Source organism: Mesoplodon bidens, assembly GCF_964165515.1.
Source record: "Mesoplodon bidens genome assembly, chromosome: 18".
Lineage (NCBI taxonomy): Eukaryota > Metazoa > Chordata > Mammalia > Artiodactyla > Ziphiidae > Mesoplodon > Mesoplodon bidens.
In genome coordinates, this window is record NC_138175.1 from 49,375,152 (window position 1) to 49,402,253 (window position 27,102).

A 27,102-nucleotide genomic window follows, 5' to 3' on the forward strand; every position below is an offset into this window, starting at 1 on the left:
AGAGAGTGGACGTGGGGGTCTCCTCAGACCGGGGTCTGTTCTTTCTTCTAAATATATATCACTCATTGTTTTTCCCTTGGGCCTAACAACTCCTAATCTAACAATAATAATAATAATAATGATGACAACGCCCCTTACAACCGCCTACCTCTTACGGCAGCCCTGATGGTGCCCCTTTCACAGATGAGGGCTTGATTCTCTCAGCCTATGAGCACCCAAGCGGTGCTAGGACTGAGGTCTTGGACTCCTGGTATCAAGCCTGGCCTATCTTTGGAGGTCTGCCCCTCTCCTCTTATCTGTCCCAGCACCATTTCCTTTCCCTGGCTTGGCGCCTTCCCCCACTTCCTCCCTGCCCCCGAGACGTCCATCCACAGGCCCTCTCCCAGGACCTGTCAGGTGGATGGATGCCTTACGTGGCTCAACAAGGGCTTTGAGGACCTGGGTTTCGCTTTGTATCTTGAAGGGAAAGCCAGCAAAGGAGTGAGGTTGAGAGCCCACTCTGTGGGTGGCAGTTTGGGGCTGGCCCTCTTCATGACGGGGTTACTGATAAGCTTATGTTCCCCCCCCCCACCGCCCCAGCCCCTGCTGGTGAGCCCCATGCTGCACAGCCACCTTCCCAGGTGCAGGTGGTGGCCTTAAGAGGCAGGTGCCCCTTTCCTCACTCATCCACAGCCCCACCTTCTTTAGATCCTCGGGGCAGGCAGCTTTCCCAGCTCTGACACACTCAGAAGGAGGCTGGAGGTGGTGACCCCACCTCCTAGGTCCCCGAATTCAATAGGTATTTACTGAGTGGTGTGAGTCACCCAGCTAATGAAGTACAGTTAGTTCCCTGAGGTAGTCAGGCCATGGCAGCATGATCACTCCTTACCTGAAAACGATTGTTAGGGACCAACCATGGGCTCTGAAGTGGACCCAGCCTTAGACAAGATTCTGAGTGCCTGGAGCACAGAGGGAGCTTCTGGGTCATCGGGAATCTGGAGGAGGGAGGTGTGTGTTTAAACAGGGAAGTGGGTCTTTGAGGAGGCTCAGGCACTGAGGAAGGGGGCAAGGGGGGAGGGCGGAAAGATGACTGAGGGAAGCGGGGAGCAGGGAGGAAGCGGCCCAGGTTGGGGGCATGGCCCTGAGAGCTGAGGTTGGCACGGTGTCGCAGGGCCTATCTCTGGAGGTTCTGAGAAGTTTGGACTTGATCTCTCTGGCCCTGGGGAGCTATCACGTGTGTGATCTTGAGCACACATGTGCATCTTACGGCAGCGTGCCTTGGACAACACGGACTAGTGTGTGAGCGTGAGTGAGCGCCTGTGCACACACACACACAGCCCTTCACCCCGGCGTCCATTCGGACGCGTGCTCCTTCAGAGAAACTGGCAAGGGGGTACTCTAGCCGTCATCCCCAAGACCCTATACCGTTCAGGGCTGTGGCCCGCACACGTGAGTGTAAGAGCAGGCTGGGGACCCTCCCCCACCGGGGTGCGGACTCACGTGGCATTCACAGACTTAATCCCCGCAGTGAGGCCAGGGAGGCAGCATCTGTCACCTTCACAAACACAGGCAGAGAGTCTGGGAGAGACACACTCCGCTTGCTCACAACTGCTTGAAAAGCAGACGCCTGTACCGCGCTGATCCCCATGCCCGAGACAGAAACAGCCCCTCACAGCCCCCTGCACCAAGGCCAGACCTGTACACCTAGTCACTCCCTGCATTCCAGCACGCACACATGTGCACATGCACTCACACACGTGTGAAGCACACCCCTGACATCCTAACTCCCCATATGCACAACCACACGCTCAGCTGCTGGTACCCTAAGCCCTCGTTCACACACACACACAGACACGCTCACGCACGCACATACACACACTCAAACACACAGCCTCGAGATCCACCAGAACCACCGTGGGCAGCGGTCATTGAAGAATGACCGCCTGAGCGGTGCGCCGAGGGGAGGGGGTCGCCCTGAGGCCTGGGCTGAGGGTCATACGACAGGGGACCTCAGAATCCCTTGGGGAAGGGGTCAGGCAGACCCTGAAAGGGCTCCGTCGGTCTGGACGGTTCTGCCAGGTAAGGGGGACTCAACAAACACAGGCCAGAGGCGGGAGCCGACTAATGGCCGAGGCCGCTGATGGCCGAGATGGCCGGTCAGCGAGGAGGGAGGCTCGACAACTGATGTGACTCGGGGCCGAACAAATGATGGCGCGTTTGGCTGGAGCCGGCTGGGGGGCCACAGGCCAGAGAACCGGTGGCCCTTCTCGCCTCAGTGGGGAGAGGGCCAGAGCCGGCTGTGTTGCGACAGGGTGGGTTTCCCATCCTGGCCCTGCCGGCATCCTGCCTGGTGTGCGTGTCTTGGGGTCTTTGTATGGGTGAGTGTGCATGTGTGCGTATGTGTGTGTACATACATCAGCGTGCACCTGCCTCCGTAGAACTTTGTGTCCTGGGCACTCTTGTGGTGCATCTGTGTGCATCTTTGTGTGGGCATTTGTGTGTGTGTGTGTGTACATACCCACCCACAAAGTGTTCAGGGACCCTTCTTGATGCACCTCGTGTACCTTTGTGCTCATACGTGCATGTGTGTATTGAGTGTGCAAGGACCTTTCTTTTCATGAGATGCTGTGCACTCTTGTGTGCTTGTATTTTTTTTCGGTGTTGGGTGAAGGTTGGGGTGAGGGAGAAGGAATGGCCTGGACTCCAGCTGTCCATGCACCTGGTGGCCCACAAGGCCGCCTTTGTGCATCCGTCATAGCCTCTGTCTGGGCATCAGTGGGTGTGGGCTTGTGTGCTTGCCTGCTCCAGCGTCTGAATATCTGTGTGTCCACACAGCATCTCCCTCTGAGCATAGCTGTGGGTGTGGTGGGCCAGACCAGATGAGGGGGACATCTCCCTGAATCTATGCATCATCCCTCTGGAGGGGGTCACACAACCCAGGCTGGGCCTGGCTGGGACCCAGCAGCACCGCACAGTGCAGACCACCCCTCCTCCTTCTTCTCCCCGCGTGACCTTTGAGCACAGCAGCCCCAAATACATATTTATCAGAGGGGCTGTGGGGACCAGCCCCTCCCCACCCCTCCCCTCAGGGCCCAGCCTGCCTGGCTGCGGAGAAATTAACCTTGTGACACAGGAGCTCGCTGACACCCTGGCCCCCTCCCCATCCGCGCAGCACATATGAGCATGGGTGGGTGTGCGTGAGAGAGAGGCAGAGAAGAGGTACTCATCCAGGCTGGAAAGGGGAAGAGGGACACACAAGTGTACCCACATCCATGTCATTCTTGACACACACACATACACACACACAGAGACACACGCGCACACACCCTCCAAACTACAAAGTATAGTCAGAGACTTTGAAATTTTGAAATAGATATACATGCAGACACATGCAGTGGTTCTAAAATAGACACACACACGCACATTCTCAAGTACATAACAGATCTGTGCACCCGTGGGGCCTGAGACCCAGGTACCTGTACCCTTGGTCAGAGATTTCCTTTAGAAAACACGTAGATATAAAAGCCTACAAATCCACACAGATGCTTGTGCACACGTCTCCAGAGATGTTGAAATGGACATACTGGATATAAAAACAAGGATAAGCACGCACTCACACACAGGTATGAAAGCCCAGACATCCATGTGTGCTCGTAGGTACCGAGACATCACACGGCAAGACAAACACTAAAACACCAGGGTGCTCTTCACGTGGAGAGTCTTCTCAGCAGGAAAGGTACAAACACAGATACTAAATATGGCGGCATCTCAGCCCACATGCCCATGGGTGCACACAGGCCACGTTCAGAGGTCCCACAGGGAAGCCACTGACAGTGACCTGAAGGGATGTGTTCTGAGTTATAGCACACAGACATTCCCCACTTTAGACTTGCTCCCTTAGAGCAAAATGAAAATGGGTAGATGCTCAGGTCTAAAAACGTTCACGGAATGAATTCATTCATCACACATTCACAGAATGGATTCATTCATCACACAGGAACTGGGCCGTACGTGAGCCAGGCCCTATCTTAGAAGCTGGGAAACAGTGATTTACAAGACAGACCTGGGCCTTGCTTTCCAAGGGCTTGGAGCCACCAGGATGGGCACGGATTGGGCCTCAGTGTGTACTTAGTTATGAACAGTGATAACATCTGGGAAGGAAAGGAACAAGGGGCCAGGGGAAGGGATCGTGGGAGAACTTGGTTGAGATTGGTGGGTCAGGTGTAACACCTCTGTGGACATGACATTTAAGCTGAGCGTTAGACACAACATACTGATTCTAAATGTGCACACGCATCCCTCCCAAAACTTACTGAGGCCGCACAGGCATAAATAATGCAGGACACAGGTGCCCCCACCCCCAGTCCTCTGTACCTCAGTGACCCTTTAGAAAACTCCTCTGGTGGAAAATGGGGTCCACCTGGCTGGGGTCCAGATGTCTGGGCTCTGACAGAGATGCACAGAGTGTACCAGGGCTGTGCTGCCTGGGAGGGTCCAGGGGGCTTCACTGAGGAGGTGACATGGAGAATTGTGGGCAGGGTCCAGAGGAAAAGGGGAGGCAGAGGGCTGTCCACATAGAGGCGCTCGCGGGAATTCCCTGGCGGTCCAGTGGTTAGGACATCGCGATTCCACTGCAGGGGTTGTGGGTTCGATCCCTGGTCGGGAACTAAGATCCCGCAAGCCTCGCCGTGCGGCCAAAAATAAAAAATAATAAAAAAATAAAGAAATAGAGGCACTCCCTGTGCACAGGCACGGAGGTGTGAGCAGATGTGCACATCACTGGACTTGCAGGTGTGTTCAGGTAGGGGCGAGAAATGAAGCTTGACATCACTGGGAAGGGCCGTGAGGCTCGGATTTATTTCAGGCGCACCGCGTAGACAGAAGGGTTTTGAGGAGGGGCTTGACAGGATGTGAGCCACGTACTAAGTCAGGGATCTCAGAGTCTGGTGAGGAGGAGGGACGGGAGGAGGGCAGGGAGACCCCCCAGAGGGAGGGGCCTCCTGCCCTGCCCATCCACTCTGGGAACCCTGGACAAGGCCTGGCCAGGGCGGTGACACAGCTGCCTTCCCCCTGCTCCAGCCCCTTCTGTCTGCCACTGGGCAGAGTTGAACAAGCTACAACTTGCTCCCACAGGGAGATTTGCTGGGAGGTGGAGGTCAAGGGTTACAATCCCTTTTAGTGACCATTGACACTCTGCTGTTTTCTGAGGCCTCCTGTGGCCAGGCCTTAGCTGGGTGCCAAGGTGCACGGATGAGCCAGTCCCTTCCCTGCCCCAGAGGAGTCCCCAGGATGGGAGGGTCGACCCTGAAGGAGCCTTGTCTGGGACTCCAAGGGTTTATTGAAGGCGTCTGGAGCTTGTTCTTAGAGAATGAATGGGTCAGAAAGCCCCACGTGGTATATGGGGAAGCAGTGAGGGTGGAGCTTGGGTTTTGAAGGTGAGACCAACTTTCACCTGCCATAGTGAGTCCCCCAGCACACTTAGAACATCTCCTTTAGCCTGGAAGCCCTGCAGGAACCAGTACCCGCTTGCTTGTTCAACTTCCGCACCTTTCCTCCTGCCTCCAGAAGCTCAGGCCACTCTGGCCTTCTTGCTCTTCTTCAAACACATCAGCCTTGTTCCTGCTTCAGGGCCTTTGCACCTGCTGTTCCTTTTGCCAGGAAAGCTCTCAACACTACTCAAAGCCCACCTTCCCCAACAGGCCTTTCCTGACCTCTCAGTCTAAAGTAACATCATCTTGTAACCTACCCCTCCACCTGCTTTATTTTCCTTCTTAGCTCCGAGGTATATATTCTTATCTATTGTATCTCCCCCTCCACTAGAAAGGCAACACTGTGAGGGCAGGGACTTCATCTTGGTCACGGCTGTATCCCCACTGCCTAGAACGATGCTCAGCACACAGTAAGTGCACAGTGGATGTTTGTCAGATGAACAGGAGCTGGGTCCCTTGTCATTCAAGTTGTCCAGTGTAATAGTAGAGCTGGACATTGGCGGTGCTGAGTGGAGGGAGCTCATCTTCCGGGGCAGAAGGGGGCCTGCACCTCCCAGTGTGATAGGGGCATCGGCAAGTCAGGCCACCTCCTGCCTGAGGAAGGAAGCCAGCTGGCTGAAGCAGCCAGGCTTTACACCCATCATCCTGGGCCTGTGCGATCCCCTCCGTCTTTCTGACAATGCTCCCCTCACCCCAGCCAAAGCATCCCTGCCCCCCCATCATCACGTCTGCTTACCCCCCAACTGTGGCCCTTCCCCCACTCCCTGACCCTGACAACCCACCCCATGACAGGAAAAGGCAGACCCCAGACTGTAGGGTCGCACACACCCTGCTTTGAGTCCCAGCCACGGCTGTGGGCAAATCACATCACTCCTTTTAAAACCTCAATTTTTCTCGTCGGCAAAATAAGGTTTTTGTGGGGATCAAGAGTGATCTGGTGTGTGATGATGATGCTAATAATAGCTGCTATTTATTGAGGACCTGCCAGGTGTTAGGCATTGTGCTAGGCGCTTTGAACATTTTTTTTTCATTAAAAAAAAAAAAAAACACAGAGAAAAAAAAAATCGAGCACGGCGTGTCCCCAGAGTGTCAGGCCTGGTGTGCGGGGCTGTGAATCACAAAGGTGAACACAGCCCGTCTGCACAGACCTTACTATTCCTACGTGTGCTCGCACACCCACCTGAAGTACCGCACCGGGCAGGCGGTGGGGGCTTGCGCTCCTGCTCGGCCCCTTTCAGCAGAAGCCTCAAAGGGTGGTTTGGAGGCCACCGAGGCAAGCATCTCTCACAGATGAGAGAGCAGCCCAGCCATCCCCAATTCCTCTTTACTAACTCAGCGGGGACTCCCATTGTTCATATGTGGATTGCAGGGCTTGACACAGGGTCTGACCTAGAATTGGCCTCAGGAAGTGCTTATTGGATGAATGAATGGATGAATGAATGAACAAGTGAACAAAGGAGCATATAAATATATATTTTTGGCTGTGCCACGCGGCATGTGGGATCTTTAGTTCCCTGACCAGGGATCGAACCTGTGCCCCCTGCAGTGGAAGCTCGGAGTCTTAACCACTGGGCCGCCAGGGAAGTCCCTAAAGGAACATATTGAGCCAGGTGTCTTCATTGCATTTGTTCACCCCAAGACAGAGTACCAGGACACGCCTTCCTCCTGCCCCCCGCACTGCATTCCCTTCCGCACCCTGCACATCCTACTCACATACATCATTTGTGGGCTGATAATCCTAGTATCATTTCCACCACTCACTTGCCCCTTTCTGTGTCAGTCCCTCTCCTAAGTTGGTTGTAAGCATGGTCTTGTTGACTTCTCACACCGCCACTGTGAGGCAGGTGTTATCCCCGTTTTATGTTTGAGCAAACTGAGGCTCAGAGAGATGAAGTGACTTGCCCAGGGTCACACAGCTCTTTGACCACCATGCTCTTCCGCTCCATAGAATCTCACGCCCTCTCACTAGTCCTGTGGCCCGCGTGCACACTTGATCTTTCAGGTTTTTCTCCTCTCGGCAGTGGGATGGCACAACCCAGGAGCCGGCTTTGGTCCCAGCTCTGTTACAACCGACTGTGTGATGCTGGGAAAATCCTTTCCTTCCCTCTGGGCCTCAGCTTCCCCTCCAGCTGTCCCTCCTGCCCATAAGCCCCCAGCCAGTTTCCTGAAGCGGGGACAGGGCACAGAATTCGGCTAGGTCCTACCCTGTCCTCTCTAATAGAGGAGAAACCAGAGGAGCTTCTCCACTCAGCAGATTTCAGATTCATTCACATTCCTGGGGGCTCTGGGCTCGGCTGGGCTTGGATGCAGGGGGAACATAAGACAAGCCTGTCTGGGAAAGGGGGAAGAGAAAAGGGAAAGGGGTCAGAGAAACACCGCTCATCGTGTGTCTGCGGAGCGCCTTGCCACAGTCCTGCTGATGCAGGACTCATTAGCCCCGCCTTTTGCAATTACAAACAGGTGTCAACTCATGTGACACATGTTCATTGTAGAAAAAGTAGAAAATGCAGATATGCAATGGGATGAAAAATCCCACCATGATCATCTAGTTAAATGAAAAAAAAAACTAACTTCTTGGGCTTCCCTGGTGGTGCAGTGGTTGAGAGTCTGCCTGCCGATGCAGGGGACACGGGTTTGTGCCCCGGTCCAGGAAGATCCCACATGCTACGAAGCGGCTGGGCCCGTGAGCCATGGCCGCTGAGCCTGCGCATCCAGAGCCTGTGCTCCACAACGGGAGAGGCCACAACAGTGAGAGGCCCGCGTATCGCAAAAAAAAAAAAAAAATTTACTTCTTGATGCCTACCTATCTTTCTAGATAGTTTTTTCTCAAATGGGAGTATGCCTACGAGTTTACCCAAAGAATGTATTAAAAGTCAGATGCTTGGGACCAAACTCTGAATTCTGACTTCTGGGACTTCCCTGGCGGTCCAGTGGTTAGAACTCTGCTTTCACTGCTGGGGCCCAGGGATTGGGCACGAGTTCAATCCCTAGTCGGGGAACTAAGATCCCCCAAGCTGCGCAGTGCAGCCAAAAAAAAAAAAAAAGAAGAAAAAAAAAAAAGTTCTGATTTCTGCTCTAAACCTTTTTCTTTAGGAAAAAGAAAAAGTGTGTGTGTATGTGCGCGCGTTTCATAAAAATGGAACCATAAACTACATACCAGTTTATAACCTGCCTTTTTTCCCTTCCTAACAATGGATTAGGAACGTCTCTTCCTTGTCAATGAATTTACTTCAAGCATATTTTCTGACTCTGCAGCCCTCCATTATGCGGCTGCTGCCCCATCATGAACTGTACCGGTCCCCAGTCACAGGACATCTAGGTTGTTTCCTGGCATTTCCTATTGTAATTATCCCCAGTTTACAGAAAAGGACATTGAGGCACAGAGAAGTCCCTCATATGTGTGAGAAGCTAAGGCACGATCCAAGGAGACCTGGGAATGGCTTGGGTGCTGGGGACGGTTCCGAGCCTCACTCAGGGTGCGGCTGAGGGGCCCTGACCAGCGGGAGAAGCTTGGGTAGAAGCCCCACGCAGAAGACACATGACCATGAGGTTTCCCTGGTGGTCCACTCCCAAGGCAGGGGACGTGGGTTCGATCCCTGGTTGGGGAACTAAGATCCCACATGCTGTGCGCACGACCAAAAAAAAAAAAAGAAGACACATGACCTATCAGAGGGGAGGAGGAAACCGCCCACCCTCTCCCAGGCCCCCAGACCCAGGCACGCTGTGGGCCTGAGCACTGGCCGTAGGGCTGCCCCCCAGCCCTCTCGCTGCCGTCCTTCCTGAGCCCTCGCCGCCTGCTCCATCCTTGCCAGCTTATCAATAGGTTAAGTGGTCAGGTCAGCGATATTGACCATTTGATTAGGACCTTGTCAGATCAATCCCTGGCTCATCTCACGGACCTCCTCCCCTGCCCGCACACGCGCCCTGCCTCCGCGCCAGGGAGCAGGTGGCTGGGGAAGCCTCCACCCTCCGCACGCAGCACCCCAGAACCCTTCGGGGCTCTTCGGAGCCCTCCGGCAATTTCAGAGAAGGTGAGAGCCAGCCTCGGCCTCACCATCTCCCATCCTCGTCCTGCCAGATCAGGAGCTTCGAGGGCTGTCTCCAGTTTTGCCCCGCCCCTTGCTTGCCCCACCCCTGCCTCTGGGGCCTCTGTGGGCCCCTCCTGGACCTCTGCCTAGGCGCCGGGTTCCTGCACCCCCTCCTTGCATCCACTCTCTTGCTTGCGGTCATTAGATCTTGTTCACTCTGTGTCCCGTTCCCCTCGGAGTCCGGTCAGACTGAGCTGCCCCCTCTTGGCTGTGTGACCTTGGGCAAGTGACTTCACCTCTCTGAGCCTCCATTTCCTCATCTGTATCGTGAGAATGATCCTCACCAAAGGGTTGTGAGGATTCTTTAAGATCACACCCGCAGAGCAACGAACCACACCTGGCACGCAGCTAGCACCCAGGAAACCCCGGCTGCCGTCACTATGGGCTACTCTGCTGAATTTAGCTGAGCTGACGTGTTTGTGGGAGATGGTTGCTCTGTCTGTCTGCTCCTCAGTGAAAGTGTATGTGGGCAGTGTGTGGGGGGGGGCCGAGGCGCACTGTCATCCTCAGGCCTGTCCCAAGCTCCAGCTCAGGGCCATACCCTGTACCGGGTGGTGTAGGGACCCCCAGTGGAGCCAGGCTCCAGCCTACCCTCCAGAAGCAGTTCTAGTGGCTTCAAGGAGAGCTGAGGGGCCAGGACCTTCTTTCCTTCCCCAGGAAACATTGGAATCTTCCCCTTCTCTGGGGCACAGCTGCGGGGAACGGAGACTCCGGAGTCAGAGAAGTCAGGGTTCCAGTCCTGCTTCCCGTGCCAGGTCACCATGGGCCGTCTGCTTTTTCCCTCTGTTCCCCAGAGTTCCCATCTGTGAAATGCGGAGAAGGCACCTTCTAAATAGCTCCCATTCCCATCTTCCAGTCTCAAGGTCCTGCTGGGAATACGGCTCCCAGCTCCCACAGGGCTTGCCTGTCCCGTGGGGAGATGTTAGCTACTTGGGAGAGGGATTTGTCAGGGGAATAGGGTGTTCTGGGACCTGGGAGATGGCACGAGGAGGAGAATTGGAGGCAGACGGGCCAGGGGTGGTCCTGCCTGTGGGCATCGCAGATGAGGGGGGCAGAGGGCAGAGGACACAGATCAGGGCAGGAGGGGGGCGCTGCCTGCGGGGAGGACCCCAGCCTGAAGGCACTGTCTGACTCCGGGCCCCTGAGAGGCCCGGGGATTCCCCTGCCCGCCCCGCCATCACTTACACCAATATTGACGGTTAATGCCGTGTCGCCACCGTGTTCAACACTCAGCGCGGCTAATTGTTTTGACTGGGAATCGGCAAGGCGATTAAACGCCATCGATTTTGCCCTGCGCGCTGCATCGATTTTTAAATTTCCTATTGATCCCAGCCCTAAATCTCCTTAACCAAGACCTCACCGTGGAGATGACAGCCGCTGATTAGCTCCGGGGGCGGGGGGGCGGGTGGTGGGCAGCCTTTGAGTGGGGAAGAAACCCCAGCCTCTACCTCCCCACAGGGACCAGGGGTCCGGGTCCCCTTGACCCCGAAGATGGAGGCCCAGGTAGAGAGAGGGGGAGGGGGGAGGGGGAGGAGTTGGGCGGACCCCTTGTTACTTTTACACCCCTTTTTTTTTTTTTTTTTTTTTTTTTGCGGTACGCGGGCCTCTCACTGCTGTGGCCTCTCCCGCTGCGGAGCACAGGCTCCGGACGCGCAGGCTCAGCGGCCATGGCTCACGGGCCCAGCCGCTCCGCGGCATGTGGGATCTTCCCGGACCGGGGCACGAACCCGTGTCCCCTGCATCGGCAGACAGACTCTCAACCACTGTGCCACCAGGGAAGCCCTACACCCCTTCTTTACTTTCCCATTTGGGCTTCTCTGTGGTCTCTGCTTGCGCTCCCTCCACTCCTCCTCTCTGCTTGTCTGTGTCTCCCCATCTCTCTTCTCTTTCCTTTCTTTCTATCTATCTATCTATCTGTCTACCTGCCTATCTATCTGTCTATCTATCTATCTATCTGTCTATCATCACTCTCCCCACCGTCTCAGTCCATCTTTTTCTCTTTCTCTTTTCTCTTCATGAACTCCAGTCCTGCCCCCACCAATGCCTTGTGTCCTTGGCTGGTCCTGGGCCTCAGTTTCCCCATCTGTGCCAGCGGATTTGCCCTGAGATAGAAAAGTAGCCCACCAAGCATTAAGGTCCATGGCCATCCTGCCCATCCCCCTGAGGTCTCCCCTCTGGAGAGGGCACCCACAGGGACACACAGATGTCAGGCAGATGTGAGCTTCCTGGCTTTGTGACCCCACCCACAGGGCTCTCCCTCTCTGAGCCACTGCTTCTGATGTTGCCCACCGTCCACTCATCAGGACAAGCCTGGTGGGAAGGTCTCCTTGAAATCCTGTCTCCTCTGGGAAGTCTCTCCCTATCCTCCAGTCCCTGCTCCTTCTCTGAATGCCCACAACAAGGGTGGTCTTTGTGTGGGTTCAAGCAGCTTTTCCAAGAAGACCATGTTCCCAGAAGGCAGGAAACAGGGTTTCAGTAGGAGGCACGCAGGCCTGAGCTTTCTAACCAGCTCCACCCCTCACCGAGCTGTACAGGATTCTGGGGAAGTCAGTCTCCTCATGGCCTCGCCTGCTGCGTCTGTAAAGTGGGGATGACACCAGCCGTCACTCTGCCTTCCTGCAGGGCTGCAGAGAGGCTCAGCAAACACTCTCTGGAGAGGGTCTCCCCATTTCCTGTAGACCTCTCCGTCCTCCCCATCTTCTACGTAGCATGCAGTGGGACCTTTCTGAAGACAAACTGTATCATCTCCCTCCCCCCTCCAGCTGCTTGGACCAGGCCCTGCTGGGTGCAGCCCCTGCCATCTCTGCAGCCTCATCTTTCCCATGTCTCTCGCTGAGCCCTGCGTGACCAAAGGCCTGACATGCTCTTTCCTCCCATGCGGCCCCTCCACCTGACTAAAGTGGATTCGTCCGCCAGGCTCAGCTCGGGGGTTGCATCCTCCCTGGGTCTTCCCTGACCTCCCCTGGGATTCCCACTGCATCCTCTGCTTACCCCAGTGTGTGGACATCAGTTCTTTATTCTGTCTCCCCAGCTTGCCTTCGAGCTCCTGGTAGACAGGGCAGAGACCTTGTCTAATCCATCTCCGTACCTCCCACACTTGGTCCGGAGCCCAGCTCAGAGGAGCCTCAGTATTTGCTGATTAACCACATGAATAAATGAGTGAACAAATATACCAGTTAGAAACATCATCATGACTTTTATGTTCATCTCCCCACAGCACACAGGCACCTGATCATGAAGAGCCCTTTCACACTTCTTTCTCATTTGACCCTCCCTGCAGTCCTTTGAGATATATAGTTTGTCAATTAATTCATCCCTCCATCCATCCATCCATTCACTCAATCATCCATCATGGACTTAATGAGCACCCCACGTTTGCCAGGCCCTCTGTCAAAGGCTAAAGGTGTAAGACACAGTCCCTGCCCTTTAAGGAGTTTCCAGTCTGCTGGGAAAGACAGATGTTCTACAAGAGAAGGCATCAGTTATCCCCATTCATAAGATGGGGACACTGAGGCTTAGAGCCCAGAAATGAAGGTAACCAGTGGCCCTCAGGACCTGAGTTTACATTCACCAACCTGTGGGTCCTGATGGTGTGACAGGAGCAGGGTCCCTTGGCCCCAGGAGTGCCTCCTTCTGCCCGAGGTGGAGACGTTTCACGATTTCCTCAGGATGCTCACTCCCTTCTCCTCTCTCTCCAGGTTCTCTACTGGACCGGGTTGGTGGCTTGAATGTATTAGCTTCGCTGCTTCTGCCCAAGAGGTAAGGGCCACGGTCCCAGAGCTTTGCTTACTGCTGTGCTCCGGCTCCAGTCTCCTCGCGGAAGCCCCTGCTTTCCCGTCCTCACCCCCGGCCCCGCCCCGGGGACGCCGCCCTTCCTCGTCCTGCCTCTGTCCTCTGCCAGGTTCCTCGGACTGATCTGTGTTCTCATCCTCTGTGTGTCCTGCGGCTTTCTGGCCAAACCCGTGGGTCTGGATGTTGGTGACCGTGGGGATTTCTGCCAATGAGTGGTAGGTAGGCTCCGTAGGAGAGAGATGGGGGTAACTTGGTGGCTCAGATCACAGCTTGGGGTCAGGCCCTCCCGTGTCAGAATCTCTTTTCTGTCCCTTCCTAACTGCGAGGGACTTGGGACAGTCAGAGCCTCCATTTCCTCATCTATAAAAGGGCATAATAACAGAACCCGCTTTACTCGCTGTCCCGAGGATGGAAGCCTAGTGAGGCTCTTCAAGTTCCAGCTCGGGGGCCAGACAACACCAGCTCTGCCCGCTGCCAGCTGTGCGATCCTCAGTTTCCCCATCTGTCAAAGGAGGGTAATAACAGCACCCCTGCACACACACACACACAGGATGTGAGGATGAAAGAAGTTACTCCGTGAAAGCATGTAGCCTCAGGAATCAGGAGCCTGAAACGCAGCTGGAAGCTCTCCTGAGCAAGTGAGCATTTGTGAGGCCCCTCCTTGGAGCCCACTGACTCTCAGACGGAAGCAGGAGTCCTCTGGCCGCTCAGCTCTGCAGGAAGCAGAGGCTCTGGGCATCTGCTCTGGGGTTTGCTCCACTCAGCTTGGTGAGGCCCTGGCAGTGAGCATCTGGGGAGGGGTAGGGACAGGGCCTCTGGGGTGGGACCCTGCCTTGTGCTGCCCCAACCAGAACAGTTTAACCCACAGGCCTCAGGACCCCAGGGAGGCCTCTGCTTGCCTTCACAGCCTCGTTGCTCTGGGGGAGTGGGTCACAGCCTTACTTTAAGAAGCAGATGAAAGCTGTAGGCTAGGGTTTGCGATCTGGTGTGGTAGGGACCGCGGTGGACCGGAAAATGCATGGGCAGGGGTGGGGGAGCTGCTCTTCAGCCCCACTGACCGTCCCCAAGCAGAGACGTACCCGCCACTTGCCAGATTTTCCGATTTTTCAAGAGAAGCCAGAAGTCCAGACTTTCATGTGAAATCTCTCGATTTTTCAATATTGGCAACTACCCCCAAATTTCAAAAAGCCCCTTGTGGTCCAAACCACGTGTTCCAGGCAAACTTCGGCCCACGGATTTCCAGTTTTACAATATTTAGTGTAGACTTTCTCCCAAGAAAACGCATCCCTGTGTCTACCCAATTGTCCTCCAACCTCAGGATGTTCACAGACCCCCCGAAGCTCATCCATGGGCCCTATTCTAGCCGGTAAGGAATGTAGGAGTCTGAACTACACGATGTGTGCTTTCTCCAGGGAACCAGAAGTGTAGCTTTCCCAGGAACCATCATGTCTGCTGATGCTCTTGACGTTGAAAAGAAGGTCAAGGAGCTTCCAGGCTGCAGAATTCATTTGGGGGCTAGAGGCTGGCCTTTGAGAAATGCCTGAAAGTTGGGCTAAAATAACAGAGGTGTTTAAAAGCAACTATGTGTCAGAGTTGATGGAGGTTGCAATCAGGGCTGTGATTTTAGTTCTTTGTGTTCAGATAGATGTTTGTTAAGTATCCAAGGTTTCATGGACATACGCACGACAGATAGGGTAACACGTGCCAGAGAGCTGTTATATCCTACTAAGGAAACGGATGTTTATTAGGGGCCACCTCTATGCCAGGGCCTGTTCTGGGCACTCCCTCCCACCCTGTGAAGTAGCTGTGAGTCACTGTTGCAAGAGAAGGAAACTGAGCCACAGAGAAGGAAGGCGCAGTGGGCCTAAGGTGACCTAAGGTTACCATGGTAACCTTAATGCTAGAGTCGGAATTTGGACTCAGGTCTGTCTGAACTTCAAGCTCTCATTCTTCCATTTCACCAAAATCCACTCCAGGTTTGGAATCTCCTCCGTGTGGCCAATCTTTGTGCTTTGGGAATGATTTTGATTTGTGGGGTGGGGTGGAGAAGGGAACACCTGAAGTCTTATTTGGAGCCAACTCTGATAAATTTAGCAGTGCTAATATTAATCACGGATCATACTGGGGCTACTTGTTGGTGTTTTGATAGAAACTAGAGACAGTTATACAACAGAGATGTTTTGTTGATGGAGTCCATAAACTAAAACTGGCCTCGAAAGCTGTTGCCAAGACATCTGAGTGGTTCCAGGAAAAGTTCAGCCTCCCAGGGACACATGTTTGAAGGAAGCCACACCTTTTTAGGTATTTAATTTTGTTGCAAAACAATTACAATGAACATTGCCCCCACCCCCCATTGTCTTTGCTTTATAACCATACTTGGAAGGCGAGTAGTTCCCCAAACGTGTCCAGAGGCCTCCTCAATGCCCTGGAGGGAGCTGGAGCATGGAGCCCAGGGTGAGCGAGACCCCCTCCAGCCCTGGAGGTGCTGGTCTGCCTCTGGCGCCCCCGCGACTCCCCCTCCTTCACTCCCCCTGGCTCTTCCTCTGGCTTTCTTCCCACCCCTGCCAGGGCCTTCTCTCCACTCTTGGTTGGGCTCACCCTTCCACCTCTCTCAGATCTGCATCTAGGGCTCCCCGACCCCCCTGGCCTGGACTGGCCCCCCTACCCTGTTCTTCCCTCTTGCCCATTGTCACGGTATCTGATCGTATATTCTCCGGGTAGTGTTTCCCTGCCCTAAGCTTCATGGCTGAGGCAGGGAGAGACGTCTCTATTTGTCTAACACGTCGACACCCAGTCCCTGGCACAGTGTAAATGCTCAATTAAGTATTTGTTGAATGGGGACTTCCCTGGCAGTCCAGTGGTTAGGACTTCGAGCTTCCATTGCAGGGGTCACGGGTTCGATCCCAGTCGGGGAGCTAAGATCCCGCATGCCACATGGCATGGCCAAAAAAAAAAAGTATTTGTTGAATGAATAAATAAGTGAACACATAGACACATAAACCCACATCTATCCATTTATTCCTTCAGCCACCATTTCCTGGGGGTTCTTTTGTGCTGAGCCTTGTGCCGCTAGGTCCCAAGAGAAGGATGTAATTCACCTGCCTGGGGGGCCTCAGGGAGTCTTTGGGAGGAGGGGTGGGAAGGCGTCTCCTGAGGGTTAGGAGAAGCCAAGGAGGAAGTTATGGCTCGGGTTGGGGGGGGTCACTCCGGGGGGCCATGGATGCTGGCCTGGTCTGAGTCCCCGTGGCCATCTGAGGCAGGAGCAGGGCTGTGTCCCCACCTTGTCTCCCTCCCTTCTGTCCTTTCATCCTTCCACAAAAAGACACAGTGGCCTTCGGTGTGGACCAGGCCCTGCGGTCCCAGAGGTGACTCTGGCATGAGTGCCAGGGCCTGCCTAGAGTGCCCGCACACCCCGAGGGGGCCTCGAATACCTCGGAAGCAGGAGCTTAGTGGTGGGTGAGACCCGGCTTCCACTGCCACGTCTGGTGAGGCGACTTGCACAGCACCCAGGACTGTGTAAGAAAGAAGACGTTGAGCTGCAAGGTGGGCACGTCCTCTCTGGAGGGTGCAGGTGTGGCCCTGGGATGCTCCGGAAAGTGCAGGCCTGTGTGGCAGCACAGCTGTTCTGCAGACAAGAACCAAGAAGCCAGTAGGTCCCCCTGGGTCCTGGGATTTTCTCTGATCCCCCAGGCCCATGTAGCCACCTCTCTGTTGTGTCCGGGGTGAGGGCTTTGGCTCCAGGAATAGGGTGTGTGCTGCTACACATGTGGCCTTGGGGTGTGGGGCAGGCTGGAGCTTTGGTGCTGGGGCGGCTCCTTGGATGCTGCAGCTGGGCAGGCCCCAGGGGTTGGTCCATGGGCCACGGCTGTGTGAGGCTGAGGGCCGGGCTGTGCTGCTGTAGCAGGTTGGCTGGGCTGCAGGCAGGTGGTGGCGCTCCTCGCTGGGTGTGGAGTTGGGATGGGAGGGGCTGTTTGTCGTTGTGGGGTGCCGGGAAGCCGCTAGAGATCCCTTTGGTTGCCTTTGCTGGCCCTGGGTGGGTGGAGACAGCTGCCACCCACCCAGGACTGGGAGTGGCTGTCAGCCATGGGGTGGGGCATTACAGATGCAGAGGGGTGAAAGTGGCTGGCATCTCTTACACCTTCTGGGACCGATGAGTCCCTGGCATCCCAGACAGTCCTAGAGCAAACGAAGGCCGAAGTGCCTACCGTCCCGGCAAGCATGGAGCCCCAGGGGCTGAGGGCAGGCACTTGACCCTGATTTCACACAGAGGGCACTGGTGAGGGCTTGGTGGCATTGGACAGGTCACAGAGTCTGATCCTAGATGTTCAGCAGTGAGCGCCCCACCCGCACCCCGGCATCGTCCAGCTCACGTTGCCCGCCGGTCTCTGCAGGTCTCTGGTTTCCCTCTTCTCCTCTTCCTCTCCCTGGGGCTCCACCTCCATTACCCTCTTCTTTTTTCCTTGTCTTGGTCTTCATCCATGTCTGGCCTCTTCCTCCCATCCTGATTGCCTCCTTTTCCTCTGAGCCTGGATCTGTTTGCCATCTTGCATGCAGGGTGTATATGGGTCCATGTCTAGCTTTCTGTCTCCAGAGAGAGCCATGGGGAGATGTGGACCTGCTGCGGGTGGGGAGAGGGGGCGAGGAAGAGAGAAGGAAAAAAGGCACTTGAAGGAAAAGAAAGAAAGGAGGTGCCCCACCCCCCAACTCCAGGACAGCTTCTGAGGCCCCTGCACGGCCATGGGCCGTCCTCCTCTTGGGGTGCGAGGGGACAGGAAGGCCAGAGGGGTCATCTGAGAAAGGGGGGGTCCAGGAATACGCCAGAGAGGAGTCGAGTGGGAGAGAGAGACTCAGGGAGACCCAGAGTGCACCCCACGACAGAGAAATGCCTGGAGAGAAGGAGCAACGGAGAAGAGCGGGTAAAGAGCCACGGAGACAGCAAAAAAGTCAGAGTCAGAGACAGAAGGAAGGCAGAGAGCGTGTGAGCGTGAGAGCCAGCGTGCTGTTGAGACCACCAGGCCTGGGGGATGGGGCAATAAGAAAGATGGGGCTGGGCTTCCCTGGTGGCACAGTGGTTGAGAGTCCGCCTGCCGGTGCAGGGGACGCGGGTTCGTGCCCCGGTCCGGGAGGATCCCACGTGCTGCGGAGTGGCTGGGCCCGTGAGCCATGGCCGCTGAGCCTGCACGTCCGGAGCCTGTGCTCCGCAACGGGAGAGGCCACAGCGGTGAGAGGCCTGTGTACCGCAAAAAAAAAGAAAAAAAAAAAAAAAAAAAAGAAAGATGGGGCTGAGGGCAGCCGGGAAGGTGCGCGAGGCTGTGGGCCAGGAGGGACTCGCTTCATGCCTGCTCTCGGGGGCCTCACCCCCTGACCAGCGTGCTGTGCCTGGCAGAGTGTAAGGAATGGCCGAGGCCCTTGGTGTGTGTGTCCCTGTGTGTGGCAGGGGAGACGGCGACAGGGAGTGGGCAGGAGGGATGCACTACTCCCACCTGCCCTTGTGATCCTGAGCCCAGTCTGCGCCGTCCCCTCCCTGCTGCTGCCCTGACTCTCCCTGTCCATCCTTCCTGTCCCCTCCTGCGCGGTTCCATCCCTGGGTTTTTGGTTCTGTTTTGCTCTGGCCCACAGGAGCCCAGAGGGCCGTGGGGAGCGTTTGGGCACCCCTGACTCTGGCCTGGGGGAGGGGGGAGGCCGTGTGTGTGTGTGTGTGTGTGTGTGTGTGTGTGTGTGTGTGTGAGAGAGAGAGAGAGAGAGAGAGAGAGAGAGAGAGAGAGAAAGCACGCTCGAGGTCACTCTGGACTTGGTCTCCCTTCAGCCCCGCTCCAGCTTTGCTGTCTGTCTCTCCTGCATTATCAACTTCCCTCTAGCTGCCCGTCTCCACCTCTAGCTGCCTGTCTCTCTGGGTCCCTCTCACCAGCTGTCTCTCACTTCCTCTGTCTCCTCTGCCTGTCCCTGTCTGTCTTTTATCTCTCTGTCTCTCAGCCTCATCTCGTTCTCTCACTGTCTTTCTGTTCCTCTGTGTATCGCTCCCATTCTCTCTCTCTCTCTCTCTCTCTCTCTCCCCGCCCCCCCCTCTGTTTTCTAGCTCTCCCTGTCTCTGGCCCCGTCCTGTCTTTATCTGCACCTCCTCTCCGTGCAGCTCCATCCCTGGGTTTTTGGTTCTGCTGTTCTGGCGCTCTCTGTTTCTCTCTCTCCGGTCTCTGTCTCTGTGTGTCTCTCCATCGGGTCCTCCGTTTGCCCTTCCTCTGCTTTTTTTTTTCTCTGCCTTTGCCTCCTGTGTCTGTCTATGTCTCTTCTGGTCTCTTTCATCTTCTGTCTCTCCCCGTCTGTTCTCTCACACTCTCTGTGTGTCTCTCTTGTCCCTTGTCTCTGCGGGTCTCTGGCTGTCCATCCCTGCCCGTGTGTGTGTGTGTGTGTGTGTGTGTGTGTGTGTGTGTGTGTCTCGCTCCCCCCTCCCTTCCCCCCTTTTTTTTTCTGTTCTAACACCCACACTCACATCCTACCTCAGGAGTAATTGCTTTTGTCTGGGTTGGACTGGACTTGTGGTGGGGGGAGGGTGGGGGGAGCCGGTGGTGCTGGGGGGGTTGGGAGGGACGGAGGTCGCTTGGTGGAGTTGAGGTGGCCTCCTCCAGAGCAGGGGGTGCCGAGAAGCAGAGGTCCGGCCGCCCAAGGTGGTTGGGGAAGGGGGCCCTGGGCCCAGCCTGGCAGGGGTCTGGGGCCTCCGGCAGGGAAGGAAGGAAGGCAGACAGGCCCTCACGTTCGGATTTGGAGACGATGTAGTGATAAAACGGGCTAGCCAGCATCGCAGTGGCAGTCTCGGCCTTGAACCCTCCCCCATTCAGATACACCCCCCCAAACCCGAAATACCATCATATGCACCAAGTCACCATGACACACACGGGGGCACAGCCAGAGCCTCCGACCCACTCACGGAAACACACTCGGGTATCGGCACACAGGGACATCTGAAGTCACACAGATGCATGGAGTGCACACGGGATCTCTGACACTCTCAAAAAGAAAGAGCCTCCAATACACCAGAGATAAGCACACCTACACCCACCCACAGGCACAGAATCCATACACATGGACACATGGGGACTTGTGTCATGGTTCCCAGACACTCACAGAACCATCCATGCTCAGATACACGTGGATGGGGGCTTGCGCACACACACAATAGATTTCCTGGAACACAGGAACACGCAGCCGCCACACTACCTGGGCACTGGAGGTCACTGAGATGCTCCCGGGGACACACCCACACTTCCTCGAGGGACAGGCAGATCTGCCTACACATATTTAGACATTTGGGGACATCCAGGTACAGGAGACACTCATGGAAGGACACACACACACACACACAGAGCCCCCGAGTCCCCTGGGACACACCCACAGACTCCTGGTCACACAGAGGTGACTCAGTAGCTGAGACACTCGGGGACACACAGTCCCGGAGTCCCACGCAGAGCTGAAGGACTCAAAAGTCACGGCCACCCAGGCACACCTGGGACACACACACACCCTACCCATATGGCAACTCAGACATCACAGCCCTCCCCTGGAATCTCCTGTCCCATGCCTCACAAGCCCTCCCCGCCCCCCACCCCACACACAGTGCAGTCCAGGCCCTGGGGCGAGGCCAACGTGGAGCTGCCCACAGAGACCCAAGGAGGGGGAAGCCAGGGTTCTGGGGGTGGGCAACAGGCTGCCTGGGGGTTGCCCCACTGTTCTTGGCATCCATTCACCCAAGCTTAATCCAGCACCCCCCAGGCCTTCCCCCGCCCCCATGGGCTCAGGACAATGTCTCCCCAGCCCCCAGGTACCCCCTGCCCACCCCCCCGAGGTCCATCTGTCTCATACCTTCAAAGGGCCCCATCTCCCTGAGCTGCTTCCAACTGAGGGGATGCCTGCTTTCTCCCAGGGCGTCTGTCCCTCAGTTTCTCCCAGCCCTTTTACCTGCCAGCGTGACCCCCATCTCCATCTGCTTCCCTCCCCACTCTCGTACTCACCCCCTCTCCTGGCTGTTCAACCTCTCAGCCTCCCTAAGCTCTCCTGCTGTAGGGGGGTGGTGCTGGAGGGCCCTGGCCCCTCAGAGGCGTGGGTAAGGGGTACACGGGGGTGGGGGGGTGGGGCCTGGGTGCGGCTCCGGGAAAGGGAAGCAAGGCAAGCAGGGGAGAGAGAGAGAGAGAGAGGCAGAGGCAGGCAGCCAGCCAGCCGGCTTTATATCCCTGCCGTATTGATCTACCATGTCACAGACCCGGTCGATAGCCAGCCCAGAAAGAGAGGGAGAGAAGGGAGGGGAGGTTTGGGGGAGGGCAGTGGGACCCCCTATAGTCCTTGGCCCATCTGGGGCCCCCTTGGCAGGCCACGGGGGCCTGTTCCAACTGCCCCCCCAAAAAAGAGGCCCATTGTATCCTCCTCCTCTTCCTCTTGGCTGTGGCCCTCTCCCTGAGAGCCACCTTGGCAGAAGAATTTAAGTACAGAAGTTGTGCACGTTTCTTTCTCTCTCTAGAGGCTCTTCATCTGTCCCGTGGGCATGGGGAGTGGGGGGCTCACAGCTATTCACTGACTCAGCTCCCCTTGGCCCTCAGTCGGGTTGGGCAGGTGGGAGGCCCAGAGGCAGTGTCCGGTTAGGTCAAGGACGGACGGGAGTGCACATCTTCCTTCTTTGTTGTGTGACCTTGGGCAAGCCAGAGAACCTCTCTGAATGCCCTCTTCCAAAGCCATCGCTAGCACTGGAGGGCTCTGTCCACATTGGTTTTCTGCCCTTTTTGGCTTGGAGTTCCACCTCGAGACTGCACCAGGCCAGTGCTAGAGACAGACCACATTTAGAATTTCTTTCTCCTGGTCCGCCCACCCCAGCGGCCTGAGAAAGGAGAAGACAGCCTCTCCCTCTCCTCAGCCTCCTCTGCCCTCTCTGAAGAACATTCTACCGCCTGCCTACTCCCCACCCCACCCCTGCCATCTAGGGCTCCTCTGACTGGGCAGGAAGGGGAAACGAAGGTGAGGTTCCTCCGGGACAGTGCTGAGAACCTGGGGCTGTGCCTCCATCCTGGATCCAACCCTGCCTCTGTCTCCTCTCTGGGCCTCAGTTTCCCTCCCACCCCCAAGCTCCAACCCTCCCCAAGCTTCGTTATGGCTCTGGGATCCACAGGGATTGGTACGGAGGGGAGGCGGGGCCATCCGGAGGGTGAGACCAAGGCCAGAGGGGTGTCTGCTGCCCGCCCCCCTCGGCCAGGACTGCCTGGGTCCCAGGTGCGTCCCCCGCAGCATCCAACTCCCCAGGGCTCCGGCTCTTTGTCTGTCCAGATCCTCCTCCCCTCCCAGCCCAGCCTCCGAGAGAGGTTGAGGAATCACCTTCGCCTTGACCCGAGGGGGAGGGCAGAGGAGGGGCAGGCAGGCCCCAGCCCCGCCTCCTGCCCACGTCCATCCCCACAACCTCTTTCCTCCCTGCTTCCCCCAGTACCAGGCCGCCCCCCCCCCCCCGCCAGTGTCAGGCCGCTGCTCCCTTTGTTAGGAAGGGGGAGGGGAAAGAGCTGAGCAGAGGGGACGTGGCCTGACCCTCGACCTCTCCCCTTCCCTCCTCCCATCTGGGTCCCCAAGGGCTCAGAGCCCCCTTGACGGACAGTTCTGACCATCAGCCAAATGGCTCTGGGAGTGCGTGGGGGCCAGGTAGGGGGGAGGGGAGGAAGGCCTAGCCAGGGCCCTGAGCCCACCAGAGGGGGATGTCATTTCATGGGTGGGCGAAGGCCCTTAGGATGAGGGGCAGGGGAAGATAGGCACCCATATCTTGGGGGGAGTCTGATTGGACGGGGGCGTGGGGGGATGTGGAAGCAAAGTGGGGCTCAGCCCGGAGCCAGCAGCTCTGGACGCCCTATGGGTTGGGGCCAGGCCTCGGCAGAGGCCTCCACCCTACCCCCACCCGGCCTGCGGCGTTGGGAGTGCAGCGAGTTTTTTAAAAAATTAAAAAAAAAAATAACAGGAGCAGGAGAAGCTGGGGGAAAAAATATATAAGAAAAAATATAATAAGAACTAAGCGGTGGCTGCAGGAGAGAGAAAGGGCAGGAGGCAAGGAGGGGGGCGCAGGGGGGAGGGCGGCTCGGGCCCTGGTCGCTGCGGAGGCCCGGCCGCCGGTCTCTGCGCTGAGCCCTCCGCGTCCCCCCTGCCGGCCCCCTCCAGCCCCGATCGATCCAGTTTCTTGGCAATAAAGCATTTTTATTGTCAGCTGCCCTGAATGCCAAATGTGAGCCTGGTCCTGCTCCCCCCAACAACCCGCGTCTTCACCACCCCTCCCCCAGCCCTCCTCCACCCCCTCTCCTGCCGCCCCCCCCTCCACCGCAGAATCAGCATCGTCCATCACCACGACCCCCTCCTCTTCCTCCTGGTCCACATCAGCCGCAGTCCTGTACATCCTGGATAATCCACCAAGCCCCCTCCCTAGCTAGGCCGCTGGGCACCCTTCCCTAACCCCAAACCCGCAGGGGAGCAGAGAGGTGGTCTCTGGATGAGTGGTCTGGGGGGCGCAGGGATGGACAGGAGGGTGTCAGCGTGGGCAGGCAGGGAGATGACGGCCACAGGTTGAGGGAGGCGTGGGCAGAAGGCAGGGGACAAGAACAGGTGGGGGAGGACCCCTGGGGCGCCCCGTCGTGGTCCTCCAGGGTCTGCCCTACCCCTTGCACAGGGAACTTGGGCCCCTGCCTCGCTGAGGCAGCTGGGGGCGGGGGAAAGAGATAGGCTGGGGTTGGACACCCCTCCCACATACCCGCCTCAGCCCCTTCAGGTCTGGGGACCGCGCCACACACCCCGCAGGAGTGCGGGTGTGAGGGCCAGATGAGAGGGTGTCGGGGAAACAATTTACAGAAGGTCCTGGCGGCCCCACCCCACCTGTTCTTCCTCCTCCCACTTTCTGTTCTCTCTTTTTCTCTTTGTCTCTCTTTCCACGTTACCCGCCTCTGTTTCTCTGTCTTTGCATCTTTCTGTCTCTGTCTCTCCCTGTGTGACTCTCCTGCATTTTGCTGCCTCTCCCTCCAGGGATTTAAGCATCTCCACATCCCTCTCTGTCCTACCTGCACAGGCCTGGTCATTCCTCCCCTGCACCCCTCCTTCTCTGCCGGCTGCATGCTTGTCCCTCGAACTTTCTTGTCCTGCCTGTCCCCCACGTGCCCCTCTCACTTCAGTCCCTCTTGGGTCACCTCCCCTCCCACAGCTGGGGAAATAAACAGAGGCCCAGGTCCTGGGAGAGGCAGCGGAAGGCACAGAGAACAGAGCTCAGCGACTCTTCTCTCTTTCTCTTGGGGGTGCCAGTGTCGGGAGGAGGGCGGCCGGGTCTGCACCTGCAGAGATGCAGCTGGAGAACTGGGGCTGGGTCCTGTCTGTCTGCCACAGACTTGCTGTGTGGTTCTGCTCCAGTCACGCGCCTGCTCTGAACCTCGGCTTGCCCCTGAAAAGTGCGCCTGCTCAGAGGGCATTTTTGGCCCCTCCTGTGGAAAACCTGTGCCTTGAAGGCCCAGAGTTCTCTGGGGAGGGAGTGGAGGACAGGATCCTTCTGCCGAGGAGCATGGGCACCCCTCCACCCGGGTGCCCCTACCAAGGCATCTCAAGGCTGCAAGCCTGCCCTCTCCCCTTCTCCTGGCGGCTGGGGAAGGTGAAGCTGGAGAGAACCTAGGATGCCAAGCTGTTCCCTCTCTGTCTGGGTAGGGGAGTGGCCCCACCAGAATGGTGCTTTAGGGAGCAGCGCAGTGCATGGACTCAAGACCCCAGGGCCACCTCCTCTGTCAGCTCTGGAAGGCAGGGGCTGCTTCACTTGTCCCCAGCTCAGTGTCTGCCACATGGATGGTGTTCAGGAGATATGTGTGGAACCAGTGAAGAAGTGAGGAAGGACCCGGGCAATATACAGGCTGGAGAGGAGACAGAGAGAGAGAGGGAGGGAGATGGCCGGGAGATGGGGCAGAGTGGGTGGGGGGGGGGAAGAGCAGAGGGATTCAGACACCTGTGGGTTGAATCCATGGGAAGTTGGGGGACACTGTGGAGGAGGAGGATTCTGAGATGACCCCGGGTCTCCTTGCCAAGCCGCCACCCTTTACCGAGGACTCAGCGACCCACCCGTCAACGAATCCCTGCATTCGCGCTGCACCCACATCCCCCCACCCTCGGGCCTCGCAGCGGCCCCTTTGCCAAGGGGAGTAGTGAGCTTGGTGTTGGATCCCTGTGGCACATAGGAAGAGGCAGTTTGGTTTAAAAGGTGACGTATGTACACACGTACCTACTCACATGTCACGTGCTTGCTTACGCCTAAAACAGTTCTCACTTTTCACCTTTATGAGTTATCTGGTATTATCTTCAGATTATAGTTTTCCAACTAACAGAAGAGAGAAGGGTCCCTGTGGGCTGTGTAGAGAAGGCCGGGCCCTGCTGAGCTGGAGCCGGCCTGGGCCCTGGGATGGAGACGAGGTTAGCAGGTGACTGAGGTGTAAGGGATTCTGGCCAAGGCCTGGGAAACCTGGAAGGAAGTAAGGGGTCTGGTAGAATAGAGAGGGGAAGGAGATCAGGAGACCCCTCCACAGCTTCCCTCTTCCCTCCTCAACAGCCAGGCGCAGCCTTGGGAGTCCCTTTCTGTCTGGTTCCAGATGCCCCTCCTTTGAGAGGTCCTTTCTGATGACCCTCTCTCCACCGGCTTCTCATCGTCTCCCTGATCTGCCCCAAACCTTTGCTCGTGCTGTTCCCGCACATGGAAGATTAACAAGGTAACAGCTGCTCATGGACCGCTCACTGCATGCTAAGCACTCGACCTTTGGGCCGAATCCCCCGGCCACCCTAGGTGGTAGGCATGATCATTATTTCCATTTTGCAGATGGGGACACTGAGGCTCAGGGAAGGGAAGTGGCTCACCCAAGATCACCAGCCAGTGACTGGCAGAGCCAGGACTGCCATTCAGGCCCTCTTCATTGGTCCAACCCACAAATGTTTGTCAAGAACCCACTGAGAGAACTTCCCTGGTGGTCCAGTGGTTAGGACTCCGTGCTTCCACTACGGGGGCACAGGTTCGATCCCTGGTTGGGGAACTAAGATCCTGCATGCCACTTGGCATGGAAAAAAAAAAAACACTGCAAGGGGTCAAGTTTTGTTGGAGGTGCATGGGAAACATGACTGCCTCACTGTGAGGGGTTCAAATCCCAGCTCTGTCACAGACTTGCTGGGACACTGTGGGAAGGTGGTTTCTTCTCTCTGAACTTTGATTTCGTCCTCTGGGTCAGTGCCAACATCTCATAGGAGACCGTGAACAAGGAGATGTAAAATGTCTGGCAGATAAAGTTACTTGACAAATGGCCATGCCCTCCTCTCTTGTCCTCTGATTCTGGCCCATCCTTGAGATTCCAGCTCTTGCGAGCTTTTATATTTGAAGAGCATTTTCCCCAAAGCACCGTCAATACTCATCGTCTCTTGGGACCCTCACCACCTCACTACCTGTAAGGAAGGCATTGTTATATTTTTTTCTTTAATATTTATTTATTTACTTATTTGGTTGCACTGGGTGTTAGTTGCAGCAGGCGGGCTCTTAGTTGTGGCACATGGGCTCCTTAGTTGTGGCATGCAAACTCTTAGTTGCAGCATGCCTGTGGAATCTAGGTCCCTCAGCAGGGATCGAACCCAGGCCCCCTGCACTGGGAGTGCGGAGTCTTATCCACTGCGCCACCAGGGAAGTCCTGAGGCATTATTATCTTGATTTGACAGAAGTGGAAACTGAGGCTCAGAAGATTCAA